Source organism: Triticum aestivum, chromosome 2A (assembly GCF_018294505.1).
Source record: "Triticum aestivum cultivar Chinese Spring chromosome 2A, IWGSC CS RefSeq v2.1, whole genome shotgun sequence".
NCBI lineage: Eukaryota > Viridiplantae > Streptophyta > Magnoliopsida > Poales > Poaceae > Triticum > Triticum aestivum.
The window spans coordinates 375,726,336-375,741,142 of NC_057797.1; positions in this window are offsets into that span (position 1 = coordinate 375,726,336).

Sequence of the window (14,807 nt, forward strand, 5' to 3'; positions counted from 1 at the left end):
GTCAAAAAATGAAGAAAAGGTCTCCCGACATGACGCAACTTCCGTTCGTACTCCGATTCCGTTGAAATTTGGCGTGGGAGACGGTGGGGGTCACTCACACGCTCATGCAAAAGTCGGGTGTGTTTCGTCCATGTTGACATGTAGTTGCAGTACAAACCTCAGGTATCGGTTTAGGTGGACGAGCATCCACTAGGTGTTCCCTTTCGCAAAGTCATGAAATGTCACCATTTTTTCACACGCTATAGTGTGCCACACAAGCACGCATGCAAAATTTCGGTGCGTTCGGACACTGCAAGCATTTACTATCATTTTCTCCGTGAAAATACAGAGAAAAGGTCTCCCGACATGATGCAACTTCCGTTCGTAGTCCGATTTCGTTGAAATTTGGCGCGGGCGATGGTGGGGGTCAGTCACACGTGCATGCAAAAGTTGGGTGCGTTTCGTCCATGTTGACATGTAGTTGCAGTACAAAGCTGAGGTATCGTTTTGGAGGGACAGGCATCCAGTAGGTCTTCCCTTTCGCAAAGTCATGAAACGTCACCATTTTTATTACATGCTACAGTGTGCAACACAAGCACGCATGCAAAATTTTGGTGCATTTGGACACTTGATGCATTTACTATCATTTTCTCTGTGAAAATAGGGAGAAAAGGTCTCCCGACGTGACACAACTTTTGTTCGTACTCCGTTTCCGTTGAAATTTGGCATGGGAGACGGTGGGGGTCACTCACACACACATGCAAAAGTTGGGTGCATTTCTTCCATGTTGACATGTAGTTGCAGTACAAACCTCAGGTATCGGTTTGGGTTGACGGGCATCCACTAGGTGTTCCCTTTCACAAAATAATGAAACATCACCATTTTTTCACACGCTACAGTGGGCCACACAAACACACATGCAAAATTTCGGTGTCTTTGGACACTCGATGCATTTACTATCATTTTCCATGAAAATACGGAGAAATGGTCTCCCAACGTGACGCAACTTCCGTTCGTACTCCGATTCCGTTGAAATTTGGCATGGGAGACGGTGGGGTCACTCACACGCGCATGGAAAAGTTGGGTGCGTTTCGTCCATGTTGACATGTAGTTGCAGTACAAACCTCAGGTATCGGTTTGGGGGGACAGGCATCCAATAGGTGTTCCCTATCGCAAAGTGAAACGTCACCATTTTTTCACACGCTACAGTGTGCAACACAAGCACGCATAAATTTTTTTGGTGCGTGTCGGTGGGAACGAGACCTATGGGATCATGAGAATCCCTACTATAGTTAGCGGGGCGCGGGGTCATGAGAAGAGCGGATCAAGCAGGTAGCACACGGTTCGTTTATCCAGGTTCGGGCCGCAAGGATGCGTTAAACCCTACTCCTGCTTTGGTGGATTGTATATTTGTGTTCTTGAGCTACCTATGGGGCGTGAGGAGCTCCAAAAAGCCGAATCCTTCTCCTGGTCGCCTCGGGCCTCCTTTTATAGAAAAAGGGGTTGCCACAGTGGCACACAGGAGGTGGAAAGGGAACAGTGATGCGAGGTTATCCCTCGCATTACATGACAAGGCGCATTTAATGCGTCTTGCTTAGGTGTCCTTGCATTATCGCAGACGGGGGAGAGATCTGTCTCGTCCGTCGCCGCTCCTTCTTGTGTCGACATGCGCCCTGGTCAGTGATGCCTGAGATGCCACGTAGGTAGCCAGGCAGCTGAGGTGGCGCAGCGATGGGTCTTCACGAAGATCTGTATGCTGCCACGCAGGTGCCTGCCCAGCTGGTTGGGTCGGCAGCTGCATGCGAACTGTGGTGGAGGTTTAGTCGGCGTGGGCCTGATGGTGGCCCTAAGGGTGTCCTCGGTAAGGGCCTTGCCGGGGCCCCGGCAAGGGTCTTGACGAGGCGCCTGCTGTCATCCCCGACAAGGCGCTTGCCGGGGGCCTTGTGGTCTTCCTCGGCTGGGATCCCGCCAAGGGTTGTCGCCTCCTTAGTGCGTATCTGATCTTGAATGTCTTCATGAAGATCTGCATGCTGACACAGGGATGCCTCCTGAATCCTTGCCCTTTGGGGGCAGTGGACTCAAGGGTGATTCGCTCCGTAGGCGCGGGATGAGTCGCCGCGGCAAGGGTCTTGCTGGGGCTGCTAGAACTGTCTCCCGGCAAGGATCTTGCCGGGGGAGTCCGTTTCGTCCCCTTTGCTCTTTGTGTTCTTGGCCTTGGCGTCGTAGTTCTCTTGAGCTTCGGTCTTACCCTGGCTCACCTCCCTTGCCTTCCTTGGTGTGGTGGTGCCCGTGGCTCAGACTGCCCGTGCACAGTTATAGGGGTACAAAAAGTGTACCCCTCTTTTTGTACACCGACAGGAGCCCCCGGGCCTGGTCCACACATAAGCGCAATGCGTTGTTGGGATAGGCCCAAAGAACGGTGCGCGGGCAGGCGGGGCGGTTTTTACCGCGGTAAGATTCTTCGCGCGCTACGCTTCCCACGATTCCCGCGCGTGGCGCGGCGTGGGGAGGCGTGTGTGACGTGGGCAGCATGTGTGGGGTTGGGCTCTGCACGCATGCATCACGTCGTAGTAAAGGGGCGGTTCGTGCTCTCCCCATAAACAGAGGAAGGCGTGGAGGCGCGGCCCATTTACTGAATGGGGCCGAGGCGCGGTCCTCGAGGCGTCCACTCCCCACGATCACGGGGTAGGGAGAGGTAGCCTCACCCGTCCCCTCGGTTCTGCACGTCCGCCACGCGTCTCCCATGCACTTGGGGTGGCAAACGGTGGAGGCGGGAAACCGGGCCGTCGCTGGTTGGGGCAGCGGGTCGGCCCTGGCTCCCTGCGCCTCCCGTGTCTTGATTGGCCGAGCGGGGGGGCCGAGCCCCAACCCCTATTATTTATAAAGAGCGGGATGGGGGGAATGGCGTCCCGCATTCTTTCATCTTCTTCTTCCTTCAGCTTCTGCTCCTCCCTTCCATCCGTCATGGAGAGAGGGAATCCTGGTCCTTCAACAGTGGAGGGCCATGTTGGGGATGACCCTTGTGAGTTCTTCGTCAGGCTGCGCCGGCCGCCGCACCATCGCCTTCATCTCCCGACTCTATTTGCGCGGGAGATGGGGCTGGATCTGCCGGAGTCGTTGCGGCTGCACATGAGGGGCTCCGGGATCGGTGGCACGCGGGTCCGCGTCGACTTCCCCGCCCCTCACGTGATGTATCTTTGTCGGGGATGGAAGACGTTTGCTCATATCCACCGCTTGAAGGAGGGGCTCACTCTCCATTTTAAGCTGATGGAGGGTGGCCTTCTCTCCGTCAAGGTCTTCGGGTGCTTTGGGACCCGTGCAAGGTGCTGCGTGGAGAGCTCTTCTGATAGTGAAGACTCCTCCTCGAGCGGGAGTGACGAGGAGGATAGCGGCAGCGACGACGAGGGTAGTAGGCGGAAGGATGACGGGTCCAATTAGGTGTCGGGTGCCGCTCCGTGCGCCACCGGCGACCCCATCATCCGCGTCGCCGGCTCCCTGAACTTCTCGGGGTCGTCTCCTTGGGCGGCTGGCGTTGGGAGGCTGCGGAAGAGGAAGAGGGCAGGCAAGTCGGAGTATGCGGGCACCGATGCCTTCGGCGCGTGCTGAAGTCCTGCCGCCTCATCTTCGAGCTCTGCTTCCGGCGCCGCCATCACCATCCAGCCTTTGGACGGCCACCAAGATGTTCTCTTGGTGTCTTCTGCCACCCGTAGCTCGCCTAGGCGCTCCTTTTGTCCTTTTCGCCTCCTTGACCTGCCTCCTTAGGAGAGGGACAAGAAAGGGATTACGGGCACCTTATCTCTTTTTAGTTTGTAAGCCTTCGGGCCTTTGTTGAATTTAAAACTTGTAATCCCATCATTCATGTTTTTCATTCCCTATGGACTGTACTTGAGTGGAATGTTTTTAATGAAAAAGGGATGCTTGCCGGGTCATTTGTTTGTGGGTGAAACCCACGGCAGGGAATAAATCCTTGATATCTTTAAGATAAACATTTCCTTGCCCGGTAGCAGGCCTTGCCGTCTCCCCACTTCGCTCAACCTTCCTCATGCCTTTGGCGGAGGTAGGGACGAGGCGGGTTCAGGCTCCTTGTTTCATCCTTTCGCTGCCGCGACTATGACCCAACTTGGCCCCAGGAACGAGCCCTAGGGCCTAGAGTTAGGGGAGCATGGTAGCTTAGGTAAAAACGAGGTTTCACATACCTCAGTCCATAATGGAATGCATGATAAGGGATGAAGAACTTATCTGAAGCTGCAGTCCCCGGCAACCCTGGTTCGCCGTGGGTGAATCTTTGCTCTTGCAGCCCCCGGCAATACTGGCTTGTCGGGGGCTAGATGCTGGTCTGTTCCTCTTTTTTTCCTCCCCAAGCGGTTCGACACAGATATCTGTGTGTCTTGTGAACCAACAGAGACAAAAGAAAGACAAAGAGACGCACACACGACCTCTAGGCTAGGGGTTAGTCGCCGCTAAGCACTATCAACCCTAGCCAAGGATGAGACTCGACCTAGCATGCATGCTATAACTTAGGGTGCCAGTGCTTCATTTACTTATGCTCAGGGTCTGCGCCTGGCTTTGTACAAAGGGTTACATGCATCATCGGCAAGGCTTGTACAAAAGGTGGCTTGCTGGGGGGCCCGACAAGCCGCGCCTCACGGGTAAAACCTGCGAAGATGCTCAATGTTCCAGGAGTTACTCGCCGGAACGGCATCTTCGGTCTCCAGGCAGGCTGCGCCAGGCCTGGTGACTCGTATTACCCGATAAGGGCCTTCCCACTTCGGCGTCAACTTTTTGGAATTCTTGGCCGATTGAACGCGCCGAAGAACAAGGTCGCCTTCCTCAAAGCTTCGGGCATGAACCTTGAGGCTATGGTAGTGGCACAAGGCTTGCTGGTAGCGCGCTGCTCTCATAGCCGCCCGAAGACGATCTTCCTCAAGGAGCGTTGCATCATCTTGCCGCAATTTCTCTTGCTCAAGATCGTCATAAGCGAGTACTCGAGGTGACCCGTATATGAGTTCAGTGGGGAGAACTGCTTCTGCCCCGTATACCAGGGCAAAGGGTGTCTGGCCGGTGGCTTGATTTGGTGTCGTTCTGATTGACCAAAGAACCGCCGACAATTCATCAATCCAGCGCCTTCCACTCTTGTGCAGCCTGTCAAAGGTCTTTGTCCTTAAGCCTCGCAGTACTTCTGCGTTTTCCCTCTCAGCTTGATCATTGCTTCGTGGGTGAGCAACAAAAGCGAAACAGACTTTGTTGTCGAGGTCTTGGGTATATTGCATGAAGGTGCGGCTTGTGAACTGTGTACCGTTGTCGGTGATAACCCTGTTGGGTACACCAAAACAGCACACTAGTCCCTTGAAGAATTTTACGGCTGACTGAGCTGTGACCTTCCTCACTGCTTCCACATCTGGCCACTTTGTGAACTTGTCAATTGTTACGTACAAGTACCCAAAGCCCCCGACAGCACGGGGGAAAGGGCCCAGTATGTCGAGCCCCCAGACCGAGAAGGGCCAGGAGAGAGGAATGGTTTGAAGGGCTTGAGCTGGCTGATGAAGCTTCTTTGAATGGAACTCACACACTTCACACCTGGTGACTAGTGTCGTCGCATCCTGGAGGGTGGTGGGCCAGAAGAAGCCTTGCCGAAACGCTTTGCCGGCAATGGCCCTTGACCCGATGTGGGATCCACATATGCCTCCATGTATCTCCGCCAACAGCCCCAGTCCTTCCTCACGAGGGATACACTTCAATTTCACGTCGTTCGGCCTCTTACTGTACAGGACGTCATCGACAAACTGGTACATAGTAGAGCGATGGTCTACTTTTTCCGCTTCTTCCAGCTCCTCAGGAAGTTCCCCTGTTTGGAGGAATCGGATGGTATGATATGCCCATGCTAGAGCCCGGGGCTCGACGGCGAGGACTAAAGGCGTTTCCTCCGCTACAGGAGCGACTGTCTCGACGGCAAGAGCTTGATGCTCCGCCGGAGCTAGCCGTCCCGTGGCGGGCTCAGTATCTTCGGCAACATCCTTGCCGGCAGCTCCGGGGAGCTCAGCGGGAAAGTACTTGCCGGGCCCTGATTTCCTCCTCTTGTTTTGCTCTGTTGATGGATCAACGGATGGTTGAGTTAGCTGAAGCACAAAGGTACCTGGTTCCACATGTAGCTTGAGGGCAGCGCGCTTTGACAGGTAATCGACGATGTCGTTCTCCGCTCGGGGAAAGTATTCTGCCTGTATACCGTCAAAACGCTCTTCCAGCTTTCTCACTTCATCGATGTAGGCCTTTATCAACGGGCTCTGTTAATCCTTGTTGACTTGCTTGACGACAAGTTGCGAGTCGCCTCTGACGACGAGTTTCTTGATTCCAAGGTCCGCCGCGATCCTATGTCAGGACCCCGACTCGATGTCACATCGATCTAGCCGGTAACACCTCATATCACTTTGCGGCCTCACGCACGGTATCCCCACGGGTGTCGCCTTACCTTTGCCCGGGACCGTTTGCGCCTTTTGGCTCACGTATATGATAGTGTCGCTAGCATCCATATGATAAGGAGCCCGGGCTGACATGACTAGTCGTAAACCCAAAGTGGCACAGACTTACAGGGACAGGCATCCATGACCCAGCTTCGAACGTGTCGGTCATCAGCAAGTGGGTCCGGGCTGTAGCACTGGGCTAGCAGGACTCCGGTAAACCGGGCTGTAGCGGGCTAACAGGACTCCGGTACTCAAAGCGTGACATTTCCCCGAAGGGACAGACACAGGAACGAAGAAGGACACATGCCGGCCAGCCTAAGTGTTCCAGAGCAGTAGCAAGCTACCATGGCTCAGTGGAAACACTAGGAGACATTTCCTGGTAAGAGAGGCTACTAAAGATAAACAACTAGATGGTCAGATCCCACACATACCAAGCATTTCAATAACATACACACAATATGCTCGATATGTGCAACTACAACATGGCATCACAACATGACTCTACGACTCAAATATTTTAATCAATAGGCTCCAAGGAGCGAGATATTACAAACAGGGGTCTCATGACCCAACAATCAGAACATACAAGTCAAAGCACAAGCGGAAGCTATCATGTCTGAGTATAGACATCTATAAATGAAAAAGGCTGAGAAGCCTGACTATCTATCAGATCCTGCCGAGGGCACAAGATCGTAGCTGAGGTATCAAGCTAAACGTCGAAGTCCAAGCGGAACTACTAGTGAGACTGAAGTCTCTCTGCAAAACATAAAATAGGCAAACGTGAGTACAAATGTACTCAGCAAGACTTACATCAGAACTAACTACATATGCATCATTATCAACAAAGGGGATGGTGGAGTTTGACTGCAGCAAGCCAGCTTTGACTCGGTGGCTATCCTGAACTACGACTACAAGTAACTCTTTTGAAGTGGCGCACACGAGTCCACATATTCACCAACCAATACACCACTATGGATCCGCTCCCGTCTCCCTACGAGAACGCCATCCATAGCACTCACGCTTATCTTGCGTATTTTAGAGTATCCACTTTCACTTGTATATGAACTATGCAAGGGGTCCAAGTTTCCATATCCGAGGAATCCGGCTATTCGAATAGATAATGATAACCCTGCAGGGGTGTACTTCTTCACACACGCTCCCGCCACTTACCGCACTGTACACGTCATGTACCTCGGCAACCTTCAAGCAGAAGCCGGGCGAGGGAGTCGGCCACGACCTGACTAACCGAACAAGTCTCTAGTCCAGGTTTATCGCCTATTCAGGTTCCATCCGCAAGGAGATCCGGCCGGGGTGTCGCTTACGGCCCCAAACGATGTGTGCAGGGTTCCCAAGCCCACCATCCGGGTGCCACTTGGTACACCGTGCCACTGTGCCTAGTCTGTCCCAAGCCCACCTGTACCGGGTGCCACTTGGTAGACTACTAACACTACCTACAAACACCAGAAACTAGTTGCAACTCCTGGACAGAGATCATGTTGATTAATAAGTCGAGAGGGGTCGAGTTACCGGAACCCAATGTGTGGTAGTAGCTGTTCATGGATCACAAACACAGAACTCAGTTCCTAAGGACGGCTGCAATGAGACAACCCACCATGTACTCCTACATGGCCTCTCACCGCTACCTTTACCAAATCGTGTTCACACACTTAGCTCACACACAGTAGGACATGTTCACACGCCTCTGATTCATCCCCGATGAAACAGACCTGACTCAACTCTAAGCAGTAGCAGGCATGACGAACAAACATGAATGAGTAGGCACATCAGGGCTCAAACAACTCCTACTCATGCTAGTGGGTTTCATCTATTTACTGTGGCAATGACAGGTCATGCAAAGGATAAAGGGTTCAGCTACCGCAGCAAGTATCAAATATGTCGTTGTTGTCCTAATGCAGTAAAAGAGAGCAGGAGCGAGAGAGTGGGATTTTATCGGAATGAACAAGGGGGTTTTGCTTGCCTGGCACTTCTGAAGATAGCATTGAGTCTTCATCAGTGTCAACGATCGCATCATCGGTACACGTCTATCGAGAGGGGACAAATACCGGCAAATACAGAAAAGACACGATCAATGCAATGCACAATATGATGCATGCTATGACATGGCAATATGAATGTGTTTTGGGCTAATGCAACTAGCAACAGATTAAATGAAGTTGGTTTGAATACAAGATTCAAATTCAAACTCCATATGTGATTATTCAAATGCCATTTACTTCATTTGCCCTAAACAGTAGTGATAAGTTGTTCTAACATGCATGAAAATGGTACAGATGGATTCCTTGAATTTTTCTGATAATTTTTTATATATAATTTATTTAATTTGGAGTTACGGTTAATTTTCTATGATTTATTGAAGTTTAGGCATTTTCTGAATTTAATAAATCATTTCTGATTTATTTAAAACTCCAGAAAACAATTACTGCATCAGCCTGACGTCATGATGACGTCAGCAGGTCAAAGGCGTCGACCAGGTCAAACCTGACCAGTGGGGTCCACTGGTCAGTGACACAGGGGCTAATCCCGCGTTGACCCGGGCTTTGACCCACTACGGGGCCCACTGTCAGTGGCTGTGGGGGGGTGTTTAGGCGTCATTAGTGCTAATTAGGCGTGCCACGTCGGCAGTCGCCGGAGTGTCGCCGGCGACGACCCGAAACGCGGCGGAAGTTCACCGGGGTTGCGCTACGGGCGGCGGCTGGACGCGCGAAGGGCACCAGAAGGTAGCCCATGCCCGTGCGCATCTAGGGGGGCCAACGGAAGGTGCGGGGGTGGCCGGGGTTTGCCGGAATGGAGCCCGAGGCGGCGCCGGAGTTCGGGCCTCGGCGAAAACGGCGTTGTGGAGCACGGGCGAGTGAGGTAAAGCATTGCGCAGCCTCCTGGAGTCACCACGAGCTCGGTGAGATGCACGGGCGCGACCCGTTCGAGCTCAAGCCACGGCGGCGACATGGTCAGCGGCGACCGGAGTTCAGCCGTGACGGGCTATGGCCTAGAGCTCGCAAACGCGAGGGGAGAGAGAGGGGTTCTGCACGGAGGCTCACCGCGGAGCTGTAGGGAGGGTCAGTGGGCTCGGGGGCGCGCCGGAGTGGCCGAATTCGACGGAGACGGCACCGGGGCCGAAGCTCGGAGATGATGACGATGGCGGCTATTCGGGGCCCTTCCGGTCACGTGGCTCGGTGAGGGGGTTGGCGACGAGGTGCAGGAGCTCGGGAGCACGTCGGAGAGGGGAGGGGGTGGCCGTGGTCATGGCTACGGCGAGCGGCGCTCCCAGGTGCGTTCGGTGACGAGAGGGAGGGAGAACAGAGGAGGAGGAGGGGGTCCAGAGAGAGAGAGACGATCGAGGGGGGTCGAGGCCGTCTTCGTGGCGTCGCGAGGGGGTCGGGGAGGCTGCCACGGCGAAGCAGGAGGTGGCCGGCGTCGGCGCGCGTGCGTCCAGCACGCAGCTGCTTCGTGCGCTGGCACGGGAAGAAGACAGGAGGAGGGGGCCAGGTGGGCTGGGCCGCGGGAGGAGCTGGGCCGGCTGGGCTGCACGGGTGCTGGGCCAGATGGGGCGCTAGGTGGGGCTGCAGGTAAGTGGGCTTCTCTCTCTCTTTTTTTTTCTTATTTACTGTTCTGTTTTATTTTTTTCTATTTTGCAGGTTTGTTTTGAATTTGGTTTTGAAACCAATTCAATTTATTTTGCTTCTGACAATATTTTTAGGAGCTAAAAGAATTAAAACAATGCTCCACAAAAATATTTTCAGAATTATTGGACCTATATTTATTTAACAGTAGATATAAGTCCAATTCAAATAGCTATGATTTAAATTCAAAGTCCCAAAAATAAATCCTTAAAAATGTTCAATATTCTGGTTGGGACCAGAACCCTTACCAAAAATTATCAAACATTTAAGAAGAGCCATTTGGAGCAATGAATAAGATTTCTAGGGTTTTTGCCCCTCTTTTATTTAGGGTTTTGAGGCTTCCAATAATTCCCTCAGTTCAAATTTTCAGAATTTAAACATGATGCACACATGAAGCTAGCCTAGAGCATTACCATAAGCTAGGGATGTGACAACTCACCCCCACTAAACAAGAATCTCGTCTCGAGATTCAAGCGTAGGGTAGGATGAAGGGGAAACGCAAACTAGTACAATCTTCACGATCCAGGGTGCACTTCAGTTGAACGTTGATTCATTCACCATCATTGTCTTGATGTCTTGTTTTGAGAAATCCTGCCAACATGACATGGAGGGAAGAAGGAGACTCTAGAAGGGTCGATCTTCTTGAAGATCGAACAACTCACGGAATGAGACATAGGACCCTCTCTCGGGTTGAGACACGAGATACACATCAAGAGAGGTGGAAAGAAACGGATGACGAAGGTTCACTAGGTGGACAACAATTCCACACCTAAGAAGGTGGCAAACGATTGTCAACGTAGAGAGGAGTTGAGTTGCCATGATACCATAACGATACACCTTAGGGAAGGTGACTCGTAGAGATATCCCCTTAAGTGGCAAAAAGAATTACTTTTGATTCAAAGATCATTGAAACTCTTTAAACCAGCCTAAGGCAATTCTCGAGCGATCGTTTGGAGGGGGTCAGTAGAATGGCATACTCGGACTTGGATGATGTGGATTACCTTGTTGAAGACAACGCAATGGATGAATTTACTTATCACCGGAAATGGAAGGAACATTGGTGGTGCAAGCTGGGAACAAAATGCAAATGCTGGGAACGATTCTGGTAACTGGGGAAGAACCCAACAATAGAGAGTGAATTCACTGTTGGAGTGGTTATAGCATAACCGAAGAAATCTGGGGCAATCCCAGCTAGTGCCGATGATAAGACGTAGCGCTTGTGCGTGCTCTCAAGAACTTGAGCATTTCCATATTCATCAAGGTTTTACCAACATCCGTGTCAAGGATCCTGGCAACACAACTTGCTACCGCGATGAATGATGATGGATGATGCAGATGCAAAGGAAGATAACACCTTCTCAGATTACACCTTAGCGAAGCCAAGGAACAAAATCTGGATGATCGACCGAGAGACATTTAGCACTCCGCTTCTAATGTTCTCCTTGATGTGCTAGTGTATCCCATTCATAGATACGGTTTGAAATCTAAAGCATCAAGTAAAAGGTCGGACTTCGGGAACAATAGAATCCACAAGGAACAGTTACGGAGGTAAATCCTACGAAATCCTTATGGGGAGGTGGCCAACTACTTCAAACAAGATACTACAATAATAGGTCTTCCGGCTGGGTGTGTTGGCCACGACATCCACTTTACCGGTTATCGAGGGACCAATATTATAGTTCTTGGGAAATATTCCAATCATCATATCTGCCTGAGACTCAGATTTGGTTGGTGTCAGGACATTCCAGACTCATCGAGTCTAGGAAGAAAAATGAAAGTTTGCAACACAAATCGACGAGATGACGTTGCGAGATTCTCGGGAAATGAACTACGATAGCAAGCTCCAAAACATGAGCTGGTTCTGCTACAAACATGTGAACACGTTGTCCCAGACAAGCATGTCCACATGGTAATCTTACAATAAAACACTACCGAGTTCTGGTTGGGAGCCATCATCGAGGATATCGAAGTCTTTACGCAAGTCCATGGATTAGATCCCAAGCACAGACTTCTTTTCCTTGAACAAGTCAATCAGTGGCTTGGTGTGCTAGGATATGCATATGGAATGAAGATGATCAGTCTAACAGACCACAGAATTCTTCGCACGTGCATGACCGACTTGGGATGATTCCAGAGGAGCAAGAACAAACTTTCTCGAATTCACGTCGGCAACTTACATCAAATGCACGTGAATCAAAGGAAGTCACTTCTTTTATCCAAACATATACTTCATGAACGGGGCATGAAGAAAATGCTTTCAAAAGTTTCCAACACTAACTTAATGTTCAACAACATCATGGAGGAGATAAGAATGTTGTCAATGGGCTCAACAACAACTCATCGGAATTTCCATATCACTGGACTTCCACCATCGTGTGAACACGGTGATAGCATTGGTCAGCCCCAAAAGATATAATGGTGTATGCTCGAGGGATCAACCACGAGTAAGACAACATTACGAACATCGTTGGTACTGATTTGATTTGATGATAGCCCACACTCAAATCAAAGGATTGATAAGACAATAGGTCCAACAACTGATCACAGGGAACAATCGATGAAGATATCATCTTTCTTCAACACACACTACACAAGAATATCCCTTTGGAACGAACTAAGTCAGGCAAGCTTTTATCTTCCAACCCTCCAAGTTGTCGTTTAGCTTAACCAACTAGCTCAGGGATATCTAACACCGATTCTTGGAGAGAAGGTGGTTCACAAGAAACCAACTTGATCACGAGCTCAACATAGCGGTCAGGTGACAACCTGGTAATACTTCCGAGAAGACCTTCGGAAATCACGATCCACCGATATGTTACTAAGCTCGAGAACAATCTTGCTTTTCAGGGCAAGATGATATGATCAAATGAGCGAGGACTTGACAAGATCCTAGCTCATCAATCGAAGGGTGCACTAGGAAATAAGGACTAGGTAGCACGATCAATCTTAGAATGGTGATTCAATAACCAACATACTAAGAATAAAATTATTATCCTTTAACTACCAAGCAACGAGGTTGCTAGGAGTATTGATTTCACACATCACAATTCATTTGTCGGTATTCCGGTTGCATCAACACGGAACCGAGGAATGAAAAAGGATGGCGAGAAGTATCACTATGTCAAGAATTCACAAAAGGTGGTGCAATTCTCATGAAATTCCTGTCATAAAGAAGGTAATACTTCAGGGTAGAGCAGACCAGAAGCTGGATTGTGACTTGATCTGTGGAACACAACTACTTTGACCCAATCCTAAATATGGATGAGGTACTGGAGTTTGTTTCTCCTATTCATTCTGAAATAGAATGGCTTGGCGGACCACAAGGGTAATAGGCATCGACGAACGAATGCACGCATACTCTTGACTATCAATTGATAGACGAGGGCCAGAAAACAACTAAAGAGGGACAACTCAAAAGAACATATAACTTTCTGGGTTGTGGATACATGGGTTGGTATGCCGAACAAAGTTCAACATAATTCTTCCGGATAACCCATGCAGAAAAGTAGAACTGGCAGAGCCATAACATATAATGGAGAACTCATCAAGAATAATCCTGTTGTGATATTTCAGTTCAACGAGGAACTTCTGCCATAAGTAGTTCATGGTATTTGGAAGAAGAATATACCACGGACTTCAAGAACTATCGCAAATGTTACTAATATCCTAAAGGCACTAGCAATTACGGTAAAGTGAATCTCGGGTTCAAGAACCCAGGAACAGAATACCTATTACTAAGTAGCATCACGGGATGCTTTCGAGAATGATGGCCAGAATCATCACACTGGGAACACAAATCATGGCTAAATTACTAGATGATCCCCTAAGACACCTAGGGTCATAATAATATCTCCAACATAATGTCAAGGCAATAGAATACCTCAACTCAACAATTAGTGTGATTGAGCTGGCATAAAGGAGCATCGAAACCAGAGGAAAAGGATTTTGCAAATGCATCAGACTATTTAGAAACCTGGAATAACTCGGACAGCATAACGGCTGTAAATGCTCAAAAGATTTGAGACATTCACAAAAGGGTGGCATAACCACTCAGAAGCACAATATCAAGGTTTCGAGATCAACAGTTAACATACAGAAATAGTAGGAACTGAACTGAGGCTTAATCCAGCAATCTATAAGTCTACGGATTAGTAACACGTGATCCTGATAGAAAGAAGAGATAGCCTAGTTCTTAATCCCCGTAGAAGAGAGGATGATGACTCAGATCAGAAGGCCATGAGGTATAAGGAGTAAAAAGAGCCTTATGTTCCATCCCACAATCAATTCCCTTATATAACTAAAGAATTTCTAGACTCAACTTCGACCAGTTTGGCTTGGTAATCCTACAGGCAGTCAAGCTCTGATACCAACGCTGTCAGGACCCCGACTCGATGTCACATCGATCTAGCCGGTAACACCTCATATCACTTTGCGGCCTCACGCACGGTATCCCCACGGGTGTCGCCTTACCTTTGCCCGGGACCGTTTGCGCCTTTTGGCTCACGTATATGATAGTGTCGCTAGCATCCATATGATAAGGAGCCCGGGCTGACATGACTAGTCGTAAACCCAAAGTGGCACAGACTTACAGGGACAGGCATCCATGACCCAGCTTCGAACGTGTCGGTCATCAGCAAGTGGGTCCGAGCTGTAGCACTGGGCTAGCAGGACTCTGGTAAACCGGGCTGTAGCAGGCTAACAGGACTCCGGTACTCAAAGCGTGACATTTCCC